Source organism: Equus przewalskii, chromosome 23 (genome assembly GCF_037783145.1).
Source record: "Equus przewalskii isolate Varuska chromosome 23, EquPr2, whole genome shotgun sequence".
Lineage (NCBI taxonomy): Eukaryota > Metazoa > Chordata > Mammalia > Perissodactyla > Equidae > Equus > Equus przewalskii.
In genome coordinates, this window is record NC_091853.1 from 6,510,565 (window position 1) to 6,533,006 (window position 22,442).

Below are 22,442 nucleotides of genomic sequence, written 5' to 3' on the forward strand. Positions count from 1 at the left end.
CATCTACCAATCCTCCTCTTTTTGCTGAAGAAGACTGGCCCTGAGCTAACATCCGTGCCCATCTTCCTCTATGTTGTATGTGGGATGCCTACCACAGCGTGGCTTGCTGAGTGGTGCCATGTCCGTACCCAGGATCCGAACCGGTGAACCCCAGGCCGCCGAAGTGCAAGGTGTGCACTTAACCACTGCCCCACTGGGCCGGCCCCAATATATTTTTTTCTGAAAGTGGATTTTTAAATATGAAATTGATTCAAATGTGTTAAAAATGATTAAAGAAGACAATTTAGGTGACACGAACTTTAAAACTTTGTGAAAATTAATAAACAGAAACCTCATTTAAAATAGAGTTGGGAGGCCAGAAGGGGGAGCTCTCACGCCCTGGGAGGATGGCTGACCCGGCAGGAAGAAGAAAGACTTCCTCTTCTCGCCCAACAACAGCTCAGACAAAGACTGTCACAACTCAGTAAACGGAAAGCCACTATATTTCAAACTCTCAATTCCTCCAGTGGACTCTATGTTCACAGCAGCCCTCTTCCCCTCTATAAAAAAGTTTCTCCCCTGCTTGTTGCTCAGAACTTGCCCATGGTTCACCATTGTTGCAGATCCCAAATTGCAATTCTTTGTTGATCACAAATAAACCCATTTTTACTGGAGAAATTACTGGCTGACTATTTGTTTAAGGCCAACAACTTCAAGAAGCAGACCGTTTCCATTGGGAGAACAGCAAACTGGGCAGAGGGCAGGAAGTTTTTACAGGATAAGGAATAAAGAACAAGGAAGAGAAAAATAGAAAATATCTGATTTGCTGGGCTGCATCGTTAACCCTGGTTCCAGTGAGAAGGAACAAGGAAATAAACACAGTATAGAGCCCAGAGTTGGCTTGACTGACTGCACATACTTCATTTCTGGTCAAGTGGAGCATTTACAGGGACAAGAAAGTTATCTAAGTTTTGGTTTGCTGACGTGACACCCCAGGCAGGAGTGGCTCCATCTTGGGCCTAGAGATTTATTTCAACAAATTTAAGGAGTTATTACTATTAATTAAGAACCTAAGAGCTCTTCCTATTCAGATCTCCTTATACAGACTTTAACATACTGGGAGAAAAGAAGTCAAAGTTTAAATAAAAATAATTTGTATGAGAGGTCACTCAGGTGTGTTTGATATTATGGTTTATAATAAGAAATATATATTTGGTCTTTGTATCCATTCCTGGCACAGAGATCCTAAAGCTTTTGAAATTTCCTAAGCGATGAAAGATAAAGATGTCTTGTTAGTCATAACAAGCCCCTTTTAACCACACCTGAGTTTATGTTAATGTAGTGAGTTTTGGAAAGCCCCTAAGGATGGGGCCTGGTTATCAGGGAACTAACCAAATAATTAGAGGGTTGGAACTTCCAGCCCCACCCCTGGACCTCCTGCGAGGGAAGAGGGGCTGGAGGTTGAGTTAATCACTAATTGCCAATGATCTAATCAATCATGCCTACTTAATGGAACTTCCAGAAAACACAAAAGGATGGGATTTAAGGAGCTTCCGGAGGTGCTGGGAGAGGGGCGTAGGGGAGGAAGACTTTTCCTCACCTAATGTGGGTTCTTCTGGCCAGAGAATGAATTAAATTCACATGAGACAGAATAGCAAGAGAAAATTTTTTTTTTAAGATTTTATTTTTTTCCTTTTTCTCCCCAAAGCCCTCCAACACATAGTTGTATATTCTTCACTGTGGGTCCTTCCAGTTATGGCATGTGGGACGCTGCCCCAGTGTGGCTCAATGAGCAGTGCCATGTCCACACCCAGGATTCGAACCAACGAAACACTGGGCTGCCTGCAGCAGAGCGCACGAACTTAACCACTCAGCTATGGGGCCAGCCCCTGCAAGAGAAAATTAAACAAAGCTTTATGAGGACCATGGCCTGGGGCCTTTCTTCCCAAAGGAAGAAAGGGCACCGAAGAAGTGGGGCGCACAGAGTGGTTATATACCCCCAAACAGGGTGTTTCACACATGATTGAAGTGTCCCTCACACAATAGTCACAAGATTGCCCTGAAGGCACAGCGCTTGATGGACACAGCAGGAGGCAAGTCTATTGTCTTGAGCTGGGTGGTCACAGGTGAGCGCATCAATCAGTTCCTAGCCTAAGGAAAGATGCTTAATCCTTAAAGAAATGCCAAAGTTGGGAGGGGGAGGGAAGTCAGCTACAGGAGGTTACCAGACAAGCACAGCAAACAAATGCAGATTTAAGTCCTTGCCTTCCCCATTGATTAAGAGTTTCTAGAGACAAGTCATCTCCCCTTCTTCCTGGTAGAGAGGGGGATATCATTACAGATGGAGATTTCCTTTACAATGTAAATGTCTCTTAATAAAAGGGTAAGCAAGTTCTACTTTTCAGTTGCTTTCCTGTCTGCAAAGAAACCAGCCTCAAATAATCATCATGCCAAAGAGACATATCTTGGGGTGGCCATTTCCAGGTCCCCACAGGGGCATGTCCAAAGAGGGCATGGCGGCTCCACACCCTTTCCCACATACCTTGCCCTATGCTCTCTTCCATCTGGCTGTTCCTGAGAAACCAGTATTCTAGCAAGGAAACTGTTTTCCTGAGTTCTGTGAGCCATTCTAGCAAATTAATTGAATCCGAGGAGGGGGTTGTGGGAACCACCGATCTACAGCTGGTGGGTCAGAAGCACAGGTGACAACCTAGACTTGAGATGGGCCTCTGAGTTGGGGGTTAGGGGCGTCTTGTGTTCCAGACTTGCTTGATGTGTGGAACCCCCACACGTCTGGTGTCAGAAGTGCAGCAGAGTTGCAGCAGAGCAGGAGAGCAGAGGAGACCCAGCGGACTGTTCTCCCTCTACAGCACGTGTGCAAGTCACCTAAGAAAAGATGGGAGGGCGAGTCGCCACACTCATGAGACTTCTGAAATGTTTCACCTGGCACTGCAGAATTCTTTCTGGCAGATTTTTTCGAAATTTCAACCATTTAGCACAATTATCAGCAAAGTGTGACCTGCAAGTCATATGCTACCAAACTGAGCTTGCACTGCAGCTTGAAATCTAATTTCAGGAATCCTTGGATCCTAATAACGGAGAAACTAAGATCTGCTTAAAGAAACTCAGCCCAGCCTAGTCTGACCCTTGCTGACCACGCATTTCTGATCAGGTCTCACAGACGGGGAAGGACCAGTCACCTGCCTGCCCTGCTGCGTGTGCATGTCCATGGGAGACGTGACCGGAAAATCCAGTCTGGGTCCAGACTTGGGCCTTCATAAGGGGTCATGGTTCGGGCCGACGCTGAATGAGCTTCCCTCAGAGCAGCAGCTGTGAGTTTCCCCACCTCCTCGGTTGAGAATGAAACACAGGTCCCAGGGATGATCCATAACCCCAGAGCACTTTAAAAATATTATTAAAGTCATTTGATCTTTTATCACTTACCATTGAATTCATATTTTTTAAATGTAAAAGTATAATTTAAATGAAAGAATGCAATATTAACAAGCATTATGAGGCAAATCACATTTCACAAAGTCATTCAAGGAAATTAAAAATAAACCAGCTGTAAAAGTGTCTTACTCAAGAGTGGAATATTTTCAAAGCTCAGCATCACAATTAGCTACTTTCGTTATGCAGTTTCTGAAAATTTATGTCCCCAAAAAGAAATCCTTCAAGTGAAGGGGAAATCATTTTTTTAAAAAAAGGACTAAGCTTCAGACATTGCGTTTTCTAGTTTAATAACAGTGTGTACGATGATTTAAGAGGAAATAGGTGAAGCTCAAAAGCATTTATTTTCTGGGACTATCCTTCTAACACCTCAGTCCTCTCCAAGTGGCGCTCGCTACAGCTTTTCAAGGAACTCCTGAGTCCCCATGGGAATGTAATCAGCGGGCCTATCATTCCCTCTGTAGGACAGGAACAGAACTACGTCCACACCCACACACGCGCAGACCCCATTTGACCTCACTTTACTCGTACCAGGCAATCTGGTCTCCCTCAACCATCCTCAATTAACGTTCAAGTACCCAGCAGGTGAACAATAGTCAAAAAATCAGATGTAATGATCCACCAGCAGCAGCCAAAACAATAATAGACAAAAGCAGGGAAGAGGAGGGACCAAGAAGGAAGATGGGGAGAGGCAGGCACTCCAACTAGAACAGTAGAGTGCTCTGGAGTCACGTGGGAGAATTACCTGCTCTACTAACCTTCGAGGACACAACTAACTGGAAAGACAAAACCAGTCAACCACAACAACACAGCTCCCTGGGCCCAGCTGGCAGAGGGTGCCTGAGCCTCGCTAGCAGTGGTCTGGGAGGGAAACGCTGAATTACAGCTAGATGTATATCAAGGCACTTTAGCTGGACTAATTCATCTTCTTTTTTTTTTTTTTTAAAGATTGGCACCTGAGCTAACAACTGTTCCCAATCATTTCTTTTTTTTTATTCTTCTCCCCAAAGCTCCCCAGTACATAGTTGTAGATTTTAGCCATAGGTCCTTCTGGCTCTGCTACGTGGGATGCCCCCTCAGCATGGCCTTGATGAGCGGTGCCATGTCTGCGCCCAGGATCCGAACCAGTGAAACCCTGGACCACTGAAGAGAAGCACGAGAACTTAACCACTCGGCCATGGCCACAGCCTCTCAAAATCTTCTTTTAGGAGGAAATTCGGTTTCTGAAAGCAGCCAAAAATTATTTACAACCCAATGTGGGTGTTTAAGGTACAAAGACGAACTGAGAAATTTCCTTTCTATTAAAAATAAAATGTAATATAAATAATGAAACTAATTTGCTTTTGTGATTCTAAGAGTTCAAAAAATGGAGAAAGGGCAGCTTGGTTAAACTAAGTAGCCTATCCTCGAAGGGAAGAAACATTCATTCTGAAGTATTTTTGAAGGTGTTGGATAAACATCAGTCTTGTTAAAACTTCTGGTTAAATAAGGCAGAAAGAACGCATTGATTATTTTTATTTCATCTCTTTGATACCTCACCAAAACAACAGGAAAGGAAAACAAAAGAGAATGGAAGACAACAGCTGCTGGGCAATGTCATCATGTTTTCAGTAGATGAAAAGCAAATGGAAGAGTAGTAACTGACAAAGTGAGAAAGTTTACAACCTAAATTATCACGGACAGAAATACCATCAGAAGCCACACAACCTTGGAAAAGCTCAGGATCTAGAGGCACCCAGCACAGCCGAGGGCAGGGATGGGGCAAGTGGATAAAACCAGGTGGCTTAAAGTCTCCATTCGGAAGAATGAGCCCCAGATGCCCTCTCCATGCCCTGTGTCCAGAATACCGGCAGCTAGACAGAAGAGTGGCACATTCCTCTCCGGAAAATCCAAATGGCTCCAGAGAAAAACTTCTGGATTCTGACTTTTAGGAGTTCCCCCAGCAAGAAGAGGAAGAAGCCTAAAACTCCCAGCCTGATTACTTCATGACTGATTGTACTAGTTGAAAAGCCCCGCACAAGCATAGAGTCACAAATCAACAGTGTGGTGCTGTATGTGCCCTGAAACGTGAAGAGAAAGACAAGGGTCAACACGTTTTTCAGGAAATCATCTAATACGGAAGGTAGAGACCAAAAAAACACAGAAGAAAAGAATTTGGAGGAAATAAAAATAATGCATGAGTTAACATCAAAAGAATTATAATCCATGTCCTCTGAGCTACAAAAGATAGTATTGGACCCATGAAACAAGAATAGTGTTGTAAAAGAAACAATAGAATAAGAATGAACTTGTAGAAATTATAAATAACAGTGAAATGGACCAGCCCTGGTGGCCTAGTGGTTAAGTTTGGTGCGCTCTGCTTCAGTGGCCCAGGTTCAGTTCTTGGGCACAGACCTACACTGTTCTGTTAGTAGCCATGCTGTGCTGGCCACCCACATACTAAAAAACAGAGGAAGATTGGCATGGATGTTAGCTCAGGGTGAGTCTTCCTCAGCAAAAAAAAAAAAAAAAACAAAGAATGAAAGATAAAATTCAGGAATTCTCATAGAATGTGAGACAAAAAAATAAAATGATGGGGGCCAGCCTAGTGGCAGAGCAGTTAAGTTTGCACATTCTGCTTTGGTGGCCCATGGTTCGCCGATTCAGATCCCAGGTGCAGACCTATGCACCACTTGTCAAGCCATGCTGTGGCAGGCATCCTGCATATAAAGTAGAGGAAGATGGACACAGATGTTATCTCAGGGCCAATCTTCCTCAGCAAAACAAGGAGGATTTGCGGCAGATATTAGCTCAGGGCTAATCTTCCTCAAAAAAATAAAATAAGTGAAATAAAATGATGGACAATAGAAAAACTAAGAAAATTCAAGGACCCATCTAGTAAATGGAATATCTGAATAACAGGAGAAGAGAGGAAGCATGATAAAATTATCAAAGAAATAATACAATTGTTTTCCCACAAAACTGAAGACCCAGACTGGAAGGGCCCCCTGAGCACCCAGCACAGTGGATGAAAAAAAGCAAGGCATGACAGAGTTCTGTTTTAGATGCATGAAGTTTGAGCAGCTGTCACAAATACCAGTGAAAAGATCACATTAATAATTAGATACAGGAGTCCAGAGCTCAGGGGAGAAGTCAGCGCTGGAGCTGTAGACTGGGATCCATTAGCTTATAAAAGTATTTGAAGGCAGAACACTAAATAAAATAACCTACGGATAGTTAGATAGAAAAGGGGAGCGGGAAAAGGACAGACAGAGAGACAAGGGAAGAGAGTAGGGCTCAGAGCAGAGTCCTGTAGAGGAGGCTGGCGACACTCAGGGCAATGTGACATGTCAGGGGACCAAAGGAGAAAGACTTCCAAAGGTGGGTGAGGTCAGCTGTGTCAAAGGCGGCCAGGGTGGAGGGAAACAGTACAGAGGAGATTTGATTGTTGGACTTAGTGAGGTGGAGAGCACCAGTGACCCTAGTAAAAACTGCACACTTTTCAGAAGCATTCATTTTACTCAAAGATTAGAATTGGGGTAGGGTGGGATGGAGAAAGATGCAGGATATTAATAATTTAAGTGCCAAATAATATAAAACATTGGTTTTGTTTGGTTGGTTGGTTTTGGGTTTTTTTGCTGAGGAAGATTAGCCCTGAGCTAACATCTGTTGCCAACCTTCCTCTTTTTTTGCTTGAGGAAGATTGTCCCTGAGCTAAGATCTGTGCCAATCTTCCTCTATTTAAATGTGGGTTGCTGCCACAGCATGACTGATGAGCTTGGGATCTGAACCCACGAACCCAGGCTGCCAAAGCAGGGTGCACCACACTTAACCACTACACCATGGGCTCAACCCCTAAAACATTGTTTTAACATTAAAATAAATGTGGACAATTTATGGAACAGAATACAATATTTGCATTAATTTTTGAAATAAATCAGGAGACTTCAAAGAAATCAGGCTATTTGGGGGCTTTGCTTCCACATGCTCCGTCTCAGAACCTCACAGAAATACTTTGCTCGGTGACCAGGGCTGCCCAGACTTTAATAATATTAATACATTAATAGTTCTGTAGGAAAGTTTGAGAAACCCCACACAAAACACGGAAACATTAACAAACAGCTCCTCCTGCTGACCCAGTTTTCAAAGACGCTTTCAAAAGCCACCTTTCTGAAGGCAGGATTGAGGGACATTTAGTGAATCCTCGTGCAACAGTGACTGGTCCCGCTCACACAGCATGTTAATCCCTAGCCGCCTCCTGTCACTGTACGCTGTACTACTATCTGCTATGTATTTGAGGAAATGCTTTCCTGTGTCTTTCCGAGGAGTCATTTACAATGTCTATGTTTCATAAATGAGTTGTGTGCCTCTGTTTTTCAGTGGCGGCACAACAGTCCCAAATGGATGGATTGGACTCCATCAGTGGTTTCTAACTCCCCTGTTATCTCTTCAGGGGAACAAAGATGCTTGAATGAGAGGGGAAAACTAAGGCATGGCTTCCCCACAAACCCACCCACACTCCTGTTTTTTTTATCTGCTATACGTATTGAGGTACCCGGTGATATATTCTTAGGGAAAATGATACCCTGCTAAAAATTCGGAAGTCATTGGCAGCGGAGGATTCTGAAGACTCAAAGCCAAACAAGCCAAATAAATGAAAACCTTACACTCTAATAGAAAAGGATTCTATGTTTAAATGTTAAACTCAGTCATCCGCTTACTGTCCTCCCTGGTTCTGCATCCAAGTGGAGATGCCCAGCTGGATATTCAAGCCTGGAGCTCCTGAGAGACAGTGGGTTCTCAGAAAGAGAGGACTGGCTGATACAGAACGCGGCATTTCTGCATAAGTTCGGTGGGAGTATTTCTTAGAATGTTGTTCTGTCTATTAACTGCTGGTACAAATTACTAAAAGCAGTTCTGGGAGGGACCAAAATGGTCCAGTACAAGTAAGCAGGTGCCTGACGTTCTAGAACGACTACATATCCTTTAGAAATCTTCCCTGAATAATATTCTTCCTCTCAAATAAGTTTTTGGCAAGAGATCAGCTCCCTGCAGATATGCAGTCAATTAAGGGAAGGTGTGCACTTTGACAATCAATTCTGCCCATGTCTGCAGAGACATCTGGACAACCATGAGGACTCAGACTTCTATACCACAGAGCTTGCTTGCAATAACTTTAGCCTGAAAAATTCTCTGAGCTCATCTTTCCAACTGCCCAACTGGTGAAAAGAAAAAAACACAACTTCGATGAAGTGTTTTTATTTTAATTTTAGCAGTGTACTCTGTGACGAACCCTTCACGGTATTCTAATTGCAATATTTAATCCTGGGTAATTAAGTGAATCGACTTACTTGTTTATTGTGTATGGACCAATGAAATGTTGGAGGATAGCTCCTGAAGATGAATATATAAAATAGGTGTGTCCCCTGCCCTCTTAGAGCTTACATTCAAGTGGAAAGATGGAAATGAAAGAAGTCATCATGAAATAAATATATAATTACACATTGTGGAAAATGCCTTGAAGGAACAGTCTAGAAAGACAGAATGACAGAGTGACCTAATTTAAACTGTGAAGGGATGTGTTGAGGAAGCTCTCTCTGAGGAAGTAACGTTTAAGCTGAGATGTGAAGGATTAGTAACAGCTCTCCAGCTGAAGCGTGGAGGATTAAGCCAAAGAAAAGGAAATCAATAATTCAAAAAGATTTATGCACCCCTAAGTTCACTGTGGCATTACTCACAATAGCTAAGACATGGAAGCAACCCAAGTGCCCATCAATGGATGAATGGATAACGAAGATGTGGTATATACATCCGAGCTGGCGAAACCCTGGGCCACCGAAGTGGAGCCGGTGAACTTAACCACTCAGCCACGGGGCTGGCCCCTGCCCGTTTTTTAAATTGGGTTGTCTTATTATTAGGTTGTAAGGGTTCCTTATATATACTCATCCATAAAAAAAAAGACAAAATCACGCCTCTTGCGACCACATGGATGGACCTTGAGGGGATTATGCTAAGTGAAACAAGCCAGATAGAGAAAGACAAACACTGTATGATCTCACTCATATGTGGAAGATCAACAAGCAAACAAACACATAGATATGGAAAACAGCTTGGAGGTTACCGGAGGGGAAAGAGGTCAGGGGAGGGCAAAAGGGGTAAAGGGGCACACATGTATGGCAATAGATAAAAACCAGACTATTGGTGGTGAACACGATACAGTCCATACAGAAACTGAAATAATAATGTACACCTGAATTTTACACATTGTTATAAGCCAGTATGACCTCAATAAAATAATTTTTTTAAAAAAAGAGTGGAGGATTAAGGGTATTTCAGGCAGAGGACGGCCAGTAGGAAGTCCCTGTGGGAAAAGAGAGCACAGTGCGTTGCTGGGAATAGTCCTGTTGGCTGGAAATCAGTGAGCAAGGAGATTGGCAGCGGAGGATTCTGAAGACTCAAAGACAAACAAGCCAAATAAACGAAGACCTTACAGGCCGCGGGAAAGATGTCCGCTTTTACCTAAGGTAAGACAACTGTTACAACAGTAAACCAAAAGTACCACAGAAGGATTTGTTAACAACTCTATTGAAGTATAGTTGACCCACCTTAATTTATTGTAATTTATTGTATAATTTATTGTAAGCCTACAGTGTGATGAGTTTAATAGTTATACAGTTGGGCAACTATCATTACAATCCCCCAAAAAAGTATATTTGTGCCCCTATGTGCCTGTTCCTCCCCACCCCTAGCCTGAGGCAACCGCTAATCTGATGTTGGTCTCAGCATAGTTGTGTCTTTCCTAGAAATTTCATATAAATAGAATCAGATACTGTGTAGGCTTTTGTGTGTGGCTTGTTTCATTCAGCACAATGTTTCTGAGGTTCATCAGTGTCCTTGTGAGCATTAGGAGTTTGTTCCTTTTTATTGCTGAGTAGCATTCCAAGGTGTGCATATAACACGTTTATCCATTCCCCAGTTGATGGACATTTGGATTGCTTCAAGGGGGTGTCTACTATGAATAAGGCCACTAGAATATTCCTCTACAATCTTTGTGTGGACATACGTTTCACTTCTCTTGGGAAGATTCCTAGAAGCAGAATTGCTAGGTCCTATGGTAAGTTTCTGTTTAACTTTTCAAGAAACCGCCAAACTGCTTTTCCAAAAGTGGCTGCATGATTTTACAATCCTACAAGAAATGCATGAGTCTTCCAGTTTTTCTACATCCTTACCAAAACTTGTTATTGTCTGACTTTTTATCTTAGTCATTCTAGTGGGTGTATAGTACTGTCTCTTTGTAGTTTTAATTTGCATTTTCCTAATGAATGATAGTGTTGACTATGTCTTCTTTTCTATGCTCCTGTGCTGTGTGTATATATTCTTTTTTCGACTTTTTTTTTAAGAGGTAACATTGGTTTGTAACATTATATAAATTTCAGATGTACATCATTATATTTCAATTTCTGTGTAGATGTGTATACATTCTTTGATGAAGTGTTTATTCAAATCGTTTGCCCATTTTTTAAATTGGGTTGTCTTATTATTGAGTCATTAGTGTTCCTTATATATTCCGGATATGAGGTTTTTTTGATCAGATATATAATTGTAAATATATTCTCCTGGTCTGTGCCTTGTCTTTTCATTGTCTTCCTATTTAGGAATTTGAATAGATGGGGATAAGGGTATGCAAGTCATGAAGCTATTACAGGCAAAAGATGTGAGTTTAAAAATAGGGGCAGTGAAGGTGGAGGAGAATGGACAGATTTAAGATACATTTTGAAGATAGAATCCACAGGACTTGGTGATGGGTTAGACATGTGATAGGAAGGAGAGAGTGTCAAAGATACTCTTGGTTGTCTGACATGAAAATGGAGGCACCATTTTCTGATAAGGGGAAGACACTATGAAAATCAGATTTGAGAATGGGGAGATCAAAAGTTAGGTTTAGGGGCCAGCCCGGTGGCACTGCAGTTAAGTTTGCACGTTCCGCTTTGGCAGCCTGGGGTTCACCAGTTCAGATCCCGGGGGCAGACGTGGCACCACTAAGCAAGCCATGCTGTGGCAGGTGTCCCACATATAAAGTGTAGGAAGATGGGCACAGATGTTAGCTCAGGGCCAGTCTTCCTCAGCAAAAAGAGGAGGATTGGCAGCAGATGTTAGCTCAGGGCTAATCTCCCTCAAAAGAAAAAGAAAGTTAAGTTTAAGTAGGATGGATGTGGGGGTGTAGATCTGAGATGTTTGTGGGACACCCAAATGGAGGAATTCAGTAACCAATAGGAAATGGGAATAAGGATCTAGAGCTCAGAGACAAATATAAACATATATACATATAGCAGGGGAGAAAGAACTATTCCTGTACACTCTGGGTTTCCTCTGGCTGGTCTAAGAATTACATTGAGACAGAATAACAGGAGATAATCAAACAAAGTTTAATAGCATGTATACATGGGACAAACTCAGGAAAACTAAGTAATTTGCCAGAACGGCTGAAGCCACCACCTTAAATACCATCTTCCACTTAAGACAAAGGAGGATGTTGGGGGTAGTGGTTTGGGACTTCAAAGAGGAGGAAGGCAATTCACGTGGAGACAGAGAAGCAAATGTTTATAAACAAATGTTGACCATGCCACTCAAAGACAGTGAGAGATGGAGAGGACTTCATTATGCTCTAGTTATCTGATGGTATTAGCTCCTTCCTGGAACAGGCCTTCTATCTTAAATTCTTTTAGGCAGTTAGGGGAAAGGTCAAATTTTCTTTTAGAGACCTTTGTTCTTAAAACTAATCAAGCGAAAGAAACACATTTAGGGGCGGCAAATTCAGATGCCCCACAAATGTGTGTGTGTGTGTGTGTATAAATATACATATATATATGATATTTTTTAACAATAATTTTATAGGATAGATTCTTATGATGAAGATTTTAGGCTGGTTAATTTTAAAACTGCAGATGAGAAGCAGGCTCCGAGGACTGGAGTTTTGCTTGCCCTTTGTTGGGAAACATTTACATTTGTAAGGGAAACCTCCATCTGTAAAGATGCCTCCCTCTCTGTGCCAGGAAGAAGGCGGGATGGCCTTATCTCTGGAAACTTAATGGGGAAGGCAAGAACTTAAGTTGGTTACTGTCTGGCAACCTCATGTAACTGATTTAGGGTGGTGGCTTCTGGCCTTTACTTAATCCGATTTGATTCTTATCTAAAAGTTGTGGGACCACCCAATGGCCAGACCCCACCGGCACTGATACCATTTTAACTTTTTACGTGTTCTTTCCTTTGTCTTGTAAAGAGATGGCTCACATACCTATGCCTTAAATTTAGCCTTGCTCTCCACTCATGTCTGCAGCAGAAGCAGCAGCAGCAGTGGCTCCTCCTGCCCGTGGGTCCTGTCCCCACGCAGCAGCTCTGCCTGCCCATGGGTCCTGTCCTCATGCTATTCCACACTATTCTCTAAATAAAAGAGCACTACTGCCAGATCTTGAGAGTCCAAGAAATCTTTCTTTCAACTCCTCTGCTCACCAACCCCGCATCACTTAGAAGTAGGATTGCTGGGCCAATAGATAAAATGATCGATGCTACTGTTAAAGAACAAAATTCAGCTGAGTAAATTTTAAAGCTCTTATTGGTTTTATTTAACAATTCGTGAATCAGGCAGCATCCAATCCAGCAGACAGAAAGTAGCTGCGAGGAGCTGTACACAATGGCCACAGAAGCTCCGTGGCCTTCCCACATACCTTGCCCTCTGAATCTTTTCCATCTCGGTGTTCCTGAGTTAAATTCTGTTATAACAAACCAGTAATCTAGTAAGTAAAATGTTTCTCTGAGTTCTGTGAGCTGCTCTAGTTAATTCATCAAACTCCCACCAAAGTGGGGGTCATGGGAATCTCTGATTTATAACCGGGAACACCTGGGACTTGTGACTGGTGTCTGAAGTGGGGGCAGTCTTGGACTGAGCCCTTAACCTGTGGGATCTGACACTAGCTCCTGGGCATGCGTGTCAGAATTGAGTCCAATTGTTGGACACCCTGCTGGTGTCGGAAAACTGCTTGTTATTGGTCGTGTGGGAAAACCCCCTCTCCACACACATTGGAACTGGTCCCACGCATCGGAGTTGGGTGCAGAGGCTTTAGTAACTTTCTAAGCAAATGGGCCATTTGTATTTTGTAGGGACTTGAAATTGGCCACCCCAAGATATGTCTCTTTGGCATCAGGATTATTTGAGGCAGATTGCTTTTGATAAACTGGGACAGGGAAGGAGGCTCTGAGGAATGGAACTTGCCCTTTGTTAGGACACACTTACATTTGTAAGGTAAATCTCTATCTGTAAAAGGTGCCTCCCTCTCTGTACCAGGAAGAAGAAAGGAGATGACCTTCTCTCCAGAAACTCTTAATCAATACCAAAGGCAAGGACTTAAAATCTGCATTTTATTGTGCTTCTCTGGTAACCTCCTGTAACTAACTTCCCTCCCCCTCCCAATGTTGGCATTTCTTTAAGGATTAAGCATCTTTCCTTAGGCTAGGAACTGATTGCTACGCTCACCTGTGACCGCCCGGCTCCAGACAATCGACTTGCCTCCTGCTACGCCCGCCGAGATAGCAGACCACTACCTGCTGTGTCCATCAAGCGCTGTGCTGACAGGGCAATCTTGTGACTATTGTGGGAGGGATATTTCAATCACATGTGAAACACCCTGTTTGGGGGTATATAACCACTATGTGCGCCCCACTTCTTCGGTGCCCTTTCTTCCTTCAGGAAGAAAGGCCCCGGGCCATGGTTCCTCATAAAGCTTTGTTTAATTTTCTCTTGCTATTCTGTCTCATGTGAATTTAATTCATTCTCCAGCCAGACGAACCCACATTTGGAAAGAGGAAATGTCTTCCTCCCCTACAATTTCCTCCTCTGTGGTTTCACAATCCCTATTGTTTGACTCTTTGATTTTTTTTAAATTAATGATTATAGGAGCTCTTTTTGTTTTATGAACATGAACTCTTTGTTATATTTGTTGTACATATTTTCTCCCAGTCTGTCTCTTATCTTTTATTTTGTTTATGGTAGCTTTCATCATGGAAATACTTTTAATTTTACAAGAGCACTTCTGTCTATCTGTTTCTTTGTGGCTTCTAGGTTTGGTGTCTTGCTTGCGTCTCCCTCTTTGAAAAGTTACTAAAATAATCTTTGTTTTACTTTAGCACATCATAGTGTGGCTTCTTATGCTTAATCCTCTAAGAAATTTGAATTTATTTCATAGCATGCTGTGAGATAAGAATAAACTTTTATTTCTAAATAATAACCCATTTTCTCAGTAGCATTTATTAAATACTTTGTCATTCCCTTGATTTGAAATGATGCCTTTGATATACTAATTTTCATAAATACACACACACAAGCATTACTGGATTCTCTAAAGTTGATCTAAGACATTCTTTTTCACAGTAAGAGATTACAGTAATTCCTGATAATGAAATCGTGGTATAGATACCAGCTCAATACAAGGCTGACATAAGGGAAGCCATATTGTAAAAAAGAAACCATATTGTAACTTTGAAAGACCTCTGATTAACCTAGACATACTCTGTAGATTTTGTGGCCCCTCCCAGCTGCTATAAGTTGATAACTTTGTTCTTTTGAGTTCCTTAGGAATGTGATGACCCCCGGGCAGAGAGTCTATGCTGATAGCCATCATCAATGACAACTGAAAGATCAGGGTATAGGGTCTTGCTCCGGTGTCAGTCTCTGTTGCATATCCAGTAAAACAAAAGACTCAGGAGCTGAGAGCAGATGTCTTTGCCTACCCAGAGATCAGGTGGATGCCTCCACCTGGACACCAGATGCCTCCCCCACCCAGAGACCAGCCACCTATATAACTGGCCTACAGTCTTTGTAAGATGATTCTTTCTGACATTAGTCGACCATCTTCCCACTTGCTAGGAAGCTGTAATAAAAAGTCCTTTCTCTCCCACCACCTTGCCTCTTGACTATTGGCATGTCTTGTGGCCGGCAGATGACCCCTGCCCCCTTGGACGGTAACAGTATTAGCACATAGGTGTACGTATCTCCTTAGTAAGGGGTTTTGCACCAGCTCAGAGAGATATGATGTCAAGCCACTAATGAAGAGCTGCTTTAAAAGCAGGGTGTCAGCTACATCACATTACATTTTACTTCCAACTGAATTAAATATCTATTGACCCAGATTTCCATGATGCTATTAAAGCACAGCTTCTACATTAGCTTCAGTGGTTCTGGGGATTATATGAAGCTGAGGAGCTAAGTTCAAGAATAGATTCCTGACCACAGAGGCAAAGGCCAAGGACACGTCAATAAAAGCTGCAAATAATTTTTTGCTGTTTCTAAGAGATTTCGTCACAAGGTGATGGATGAGTAAGACAATGGTCAGTAAGGGAAGATCAGTATCTAATTCTTTCCTCCTTGTCCTGAAAACTATTTACTTGAGGGACCACAACTGGAATTTGACCAGGAGGAAACTTATTGGCTAGCATTTTAGATTTAATAACTAGTGAAATAAAGCTCTATAATCTGTGAGGTATGAAGAATTGACCTTTAAAGAATGAAATAGACCAGATGGGACCACAAATGGGATTAAAACACAAGCAAGTTCTATAAATTAGAAACCATTATTCCACAAGCCTTGACTATCCTAGAGGAAGAAGATTTCCAACAGACACTTGGTTTATTTGGGGCCATGCTATGTGAGAGAGTTCTCAGTCAGAAAAAGGGCTTAGAGTTGATGCCCTTCTTTAGTTTTCCTCTGTTGTTATATTCCTAAGAAAATAAGAGCTTGGGGGCCAGCTCTTATTCAGATCCTGGGCACAGACCTAGCACCGCTCATCAAGCCATGCTAAGGTAACGTCCCACATAGCACAACTAGAAGGACCGACTACAACTCAAATATACAACTAAGTACTGGGGGACTTTGGGGAGAAGAAAAAAAGAAAAAAGATAGGATTTTTGCATTGAGTCAGTTCTTCTAATCTTATTCAAATCAGAGCAATTTACTAGATACCTTCTCAAAATCCGTATCTAAATAGCTACTATTTATGGAGCAATTACTTTAAATGCCAGTCAGCATCCTGTTATATTTCTCATTAATATTTACAACAACCCTATTAAATATCATTGTCCCCCTTTTACAGATGAAAAAACTGAGGCTCAAAGAATTTAAGTAACATAAAACCAGTGTATGGCAGGCCATAATTCAAGTCTAGGTCGAGCTGATTCCAGAGCTCGTGTTCTTAACCATGATACCATACCAGGTCAAAGTCGGGAACAGATAGAAGAGCCAGGGTAATGGTGTTAGATAAGTAGGTTGTCATCCTTATATAGCGAGGAAACTATTAGAAATAAGAATTTATCTGAACTTCTTTAGAGAGAAATGAGAAGAAGCAATGTTGATTTTCAATAGACCCAGGTACATGAATCACCTGACAGCTGTGGTGCTTACTTTAAGAAGCTGAGTATTTAGGCCAGCCCGGTGGCACAGTGGTTAAGTTCATACATTCGGCTTCAGCAGCCCGGGGTTCACTAGTTCGGATCCCAGGTGTGGACCTACACACCACTTGTCAAGCCATGCTGTGGCAGGCATCCCACACATATAAAGTAGAGGAAGATGGGCACAGATGTTAGCTCAGGGCCAGTCTTCCTCAGCAAAAAGAGGAGGATCGGCAGCAGATGTTAGCTCAGGGCTAATCTTCCTCAAAAAAAACAAAAAGAAGAAGAAGAAGCTGAGTATTAAGCCAGCTAAGTATTTGATTCAAAATATCAAATCATGCTCATCACTTATCCTAACTGGAACAGTTTCCCATCTATAAAATGTGTTAGATTCAATGACATCTTGAGCCCATCCTGCTCAAGAACTATATGATTCTCCAAGTATAGAATTGTAGGAAGGACTGGCACAATAGCAATTTCTGAGGGAAAAAAAAAATGTTCCAGAAGGATTCTTCATTATGAACTGAGAAGCACAAACAGGTGGATGAAGGTAAGAATAGCATCTAAATCAAAGGAGGTAACAAGTTAAGGGCGCTCTGTACTTCCCAGCCCACATTCAGAATATTATATTCTAAGAAACGCATTCTAACAATGACGCTGATAAAGTAGAACGTAATAGAATGTAACCAATAGAGGGTGATGAGGATGGGTGGGCCTCAGGATGTCATGTGCTATAAAGAACATCAAGAGGAAGCTGGAGAGTTAGGAAACATTTGTTTGGAGTCCCTGGTAAGATTTTCTTCCCACAACCTTACCTCCCACAGAAACTACATAGGAATCCAGAGAAAAAGGCTGCAAATGATCTGATTACCCACCTTCTCCTAAGACATCCCAAGGACTAATGTCACCATGCCCCACCTTCCTATTTGCCTTAGTTATCCACAAAAGTTCAAGTTTCCAGGTCATCCATCATCACCAGACTCCTCTCCCCATAGGACGCTGTACATACTTGACTGGCCCAATCTTCCTGAAGCACTTAAACCTTTCTACTACGTCCTATGGAACTCACAGATGTCATCAGCCAAATGTCTACCCTTGAACACGTCTCAGTTCCCTACTCTGTGCACTTCCCAATAAATAGCCCCTGCGAGTGTACTGCTACACCTGGATCCTTGCTTCCCAAGTGAATGATTTTTTTTTCCCACATTCAACGTAACACAATGCCTGCACCACCAGGCCGGCCCCAATTCCAATATTTTTTTACCAAGATAACTAGAAGAATACAATTGCCATTTCTAAACATTCATGTGCATGGCCACAGCTTTGCCACTGACAATCTGAATGACTTTAGACAAGTCACTGCCCTTCTCTGAGCCTCAGTCTTGTCACTACACCATGAGAGATTTAGACTAGATCAGAGGTTCTCATGATCTCTTTGATGTGTGTGCCTCAGGAGGCTGCTCAGGAGACAGGAAGAAAGTCAGGCACATTGGATTGCGGGCTTCGTATATCAGGAGTCCATCTAAGGCTTATTTAAAAACAGTAATCCACTGCTAAAATTGAGAAAAAATTATTATCATTGCTGTGGACTGAATGTTTGTGTCCCCTCAAAATTCATATGTAGAAACTCTAATCTCCACAGTGATGGTATTTGAAGATGGGGCCTTTGGGAGGTGATAAGTTCATGAAGGTGACTTCCTCATGATGGAATTAATGCCCCTATAAGAAGAAACACAACGGTTTCTCTCCTTCTCTCTCTCTCTCTCTCTTTTAGGTACTCAGATACAAGGAGGGGGCCATTTACAAACCAGGAAGAGGGTCCTCACCAGATCACTGCCCAGCACCTTGATCTTGGGCTTCCCAGCCTCCAGAACTCTGAGAAATCAATATTTGTTGTCTAAGCCACCTGGCTATGGTAATTTGTTACAGCAGCCTGAGCTGAGCAAGGCAATCATCTTACCTAGATGACTTGAGAGATCCCTTCCATTCCATCTGAAGTTGTATCAACAAGCTAAAATGAGTGATCTGTACAGTAGCATTAGTCCAACTCTGTCACATCGCTGCAACAGCCAGCAGAAAGATTGAGTGGGTTTTGCTGCAACCTGTCACAAACAGTATCAGTACTGTAGCCATCACTCTGACTAACAAACCTTCGGGTGTACTTTGTGGGAGAGAATCCAGGCTGGGATTGCTCTGACAACATAGCACGGGATTATTTTAACAGTATTGAATTACTCACATCTCCTTGGACCTGGGTTTGAAGTTTCGGCAGCAGTTTCCTCTTGAAGGCTCTTTCAGGGTTCCCTTCTTTTCATTCCTGACTCAAGCCTTCCGGCCGTAAAGGCAAATTTTTAACTGACTCAGCTCAGGTGAGTGAGAGGGAAAGCGAAACAGGAAACAATTATATAAGACTACATTTGCATACAAGCCAGTGTCTTTCCAGAACATTAATTTCTCCTAAAACTGCTGTCTAACTTTCAAGTTCATCTGGTATTTTAACACAATGTTTTACTTCAGCATGGTCCGTTCTTATTATTTGACTAAAGAATTTCTGAGTCCTCTGCTTTGTTTGTGCTATTTTCCATAAAAGGAAATGGGGTGAGAAATGCTGAAATAGTTCCACCCAGATGGTTAAAGCAATGTAGAGTTGGACAGAATTAAAGTCACCTTAAAATAACTTGCTTGCACAAATATCCACAAGTGGGATAGCTGGATCACATGGTAGTTCTATTCTTAATTTTTTGAGGACTCTCTATACTGTTTTCCACAGTGGCTGCACCATTTTACTTTCCTACCAACAGCGCACAAGGGTTTCAGTTTCTCCATAGCCTGGCCAACACTTGTCTTTTGGGGTTTTTGGTTTGCTGTTGTTTTATATAATAGCCATCCTAAGCAGTGTGAGGTGCTGTTTCACTGTGGTTTTGATTTGCATTTCTTTGATGATGGGTGATGTTGAGCATCTTTTCCTATTCCTGTTGGCCAAATCAGGATCTTGAAGAGATATTAGCACTAGCACTCTCATGGTCATTGCAGCTCTATGTACAATAGCCAAACTGTGGAAACAACTTAAATGTCCATCAACAGATGAATGGATTTTTAAAATGTGGTATATACATACAATGAAATATTATTCAGCCTGAAAACGGAAGGAAATCCTGCCGTGTGTAACAACATGGATTAACCTTGAGGACATTATGCTAAATGAAATAAGCCAGACACTGGAGGACAAATACTATATGATCCCACTATAAGAGGTACCTAAAATAGTCAAACTCACAGAAGCAAAGAATAGAATTGTGGTTGCCAGGAGGGATAAATGGCCAGTTGCTGGTCAACGGGTATAAAATTTCACTTATGCAGGATAAGTTCTGAAGCTCTGCCGTACAGCATTGTGCCTGTGCATAACAATAGTGTACCGTACATTTTAAAATCTGTTAAGGGGAGATCAAACGTTAAGTGTTCATATGTGTGTTTATATATATGTATGTTTAAAAACTTGCTTGACATTGACATATTCTTTGCATGACAGCGGTCAATGGTTATTTATTATCTGTGGACCTTGGGCAAGTTATTTAACCTCTCTTTCTATTTCTTTATCTGTAAAAAGGGCACTAATAGCACCTACTTCCAAAGGATATAATGAGGATTAAATGATTAAAGTGCTTGGAACAGCGAAGGGCATGATATAAGGCATATACTCCTGTATTAGCTTTTATGGTTGCGGTATTTATCCTGAGGAGTCATCAATAAAAGAGAAACATCACCCAAAAAAAATCTCCCAACAGCCTAAGGGCAAAACTCCCCCTCTTGTCTCCATTGAAACACTATCTACCGAAATGCTTTAAGCACACAAAAACCTTTAACAAAACTACTGATACAGCATCTTAGCTAGTGACACGCCAGTACAAATGAGACAGAATCAGGATGGGACTCTGCCCCTCACCCTTAGCCACCAGATCTGGCACCTCCCAGCTTAACTATTTTGGAAGCCAAGATAAGCAACCTTCCAACCAGAAAATTACCCCCCAGCAATCAACCGACTGCCGTGTGAGCACAAAGCCTCTAGATGACCCCTACACCCCTTCCTGGGGCGGAGGTAGTGAGCAGCACCACTGTGTTAGACCCACCAGGCAGGGGCAGGGACCCTAACTCCGACAGGGCCCGGGGCCGCACAGCCACACCACCGGGAAGAGGGAAGCAGAACGCTTCTGGAGGCAGAGAGTCGTGACATCAGTCCGTTCCCCTCACCCCATAGAAGACTCAGGATGAGTCCCTTCAGAGGGCCAGCCAGAGAGCCACTCCTCCCGTGCTGAGACAGGAGCTCCTTGCGCTCAAGCATAAGCCCCGATAAAACCTTGTCTGAGGCTTTGGTTGGGCCTCTTATCGATCTCTGTTACACAGAGCGCCTAAGAGCCTAAGGTGGCATCACAAATGCAGGACTGACCTTTGCGTTGAGCCCTCTGTTAAGCTTCTAAGAGCCCTAATGGGGCACAGTAAAGGTGAAACTGGCTGGGGTTCCAGAATGGGTCAGGTGAGTTACTGAACTACGCAGCGAGAGAAGCATTCTGGGAAATCTTGGAACTTTAACAAAGGTGACAATGGAAAGGAGGAGATAGTGAACTTTTCCTTCCTCTCTGACCTTACCCCTGGATCACAGAGGATGGGAAAGGAGTCAGTTATAAGAAATCTTGGCTACTTTCTCCCAGCCTGCCAGAGCGGTTATCTTTAAATGTAAAATTTTTAACTCTCCTGCTTGAAACGCTTCAAAGTCTTCCCTTTTCACACAATACCCTCCTTCAATATTTTGGAATGAGTGTATGGGGTAGGGAGTCTGCCGTGAGGAAGACAGAGAGTTTCTAGAGATAGATGGGTTTATGGCATTAAAAAAGAGACAACAGGCCCAAAATAGAGTCACTTGTGCTAAGCCCCAGACCGGCAAACCAAGACTTCATTCCGAAGTTCATTGCAGTTTCAGCCTCTCCCAGAAGTGCAATTTTAAACCAATCAGTCTGGAATTTCTGATCAATGCTAGTGAAATAATCTGCCTGATAAGACCCCTCCCATCCCCAGCCCCTAAGCGAAGGTGACCTGCCAGAAATAATTTTTCTTTTGTTTCCTTGTCCTACCTCCCTTGCACCTATAAAAGCTTTCCCTTTTGTATGGCTCCTTGGAGCTGCTTTCTATTTGTTAGATGGGATGCTGCCCCATTCATGAGTTGTGGGATAAAGCCAATTAGATCTTCAAATTCACTCAGTCGAATTTTGTTTCTAACAATGGGAACCTTGTTTGCAAAGAGGACAATCCCCCTCTCACAAGTTACGACCTGAGATTTTCTCATTATTTCCTGCAAAGCCTCACATTTTCTCCTCCCTGCCTATTTCCCACTCCTAGAGGAACTTGATCCCCTCAGGACAATGCTAGCCAGAAGGTCTCTTGAGTCAGTCCGAGTCCTTCCCCTTTCCCACCTCAAGAAGCCAATGAAAACCTGCCTCCCAAGTCAGAGTGACTTACACACATCAAATCTAACCTGGGACAGGAGTGTGGAGAAATGACCCCTTACTGTGTGAGCACTAAGGAAGCAAGAGTCCAGTGACTA

General features: G+C 42.5%; 1 long non-coding RNA gene across 1 annotated transcript; it reads right to left on the reverse strand.

The window, feature by feature from the left end:
* Positions 1-1,631: 1,631 nt before the first annotated feature.
* LOC139078877 (uncharacterized) lies at positions 1,632-20,241 on the reverse strand. The gene is made up of 2 exons (XR_011532043.1): positions 19,086-20,241; positions 1,632-1,868 (listed from the first exon to the last, which is right to left on the reverse strand). It is a non-coding gene; the product is annotated as an uncharacterized lncRNA (long non-coding RNA).
* Positions 20,242-22,442: the final 2,201 nt, after the last annotated feature.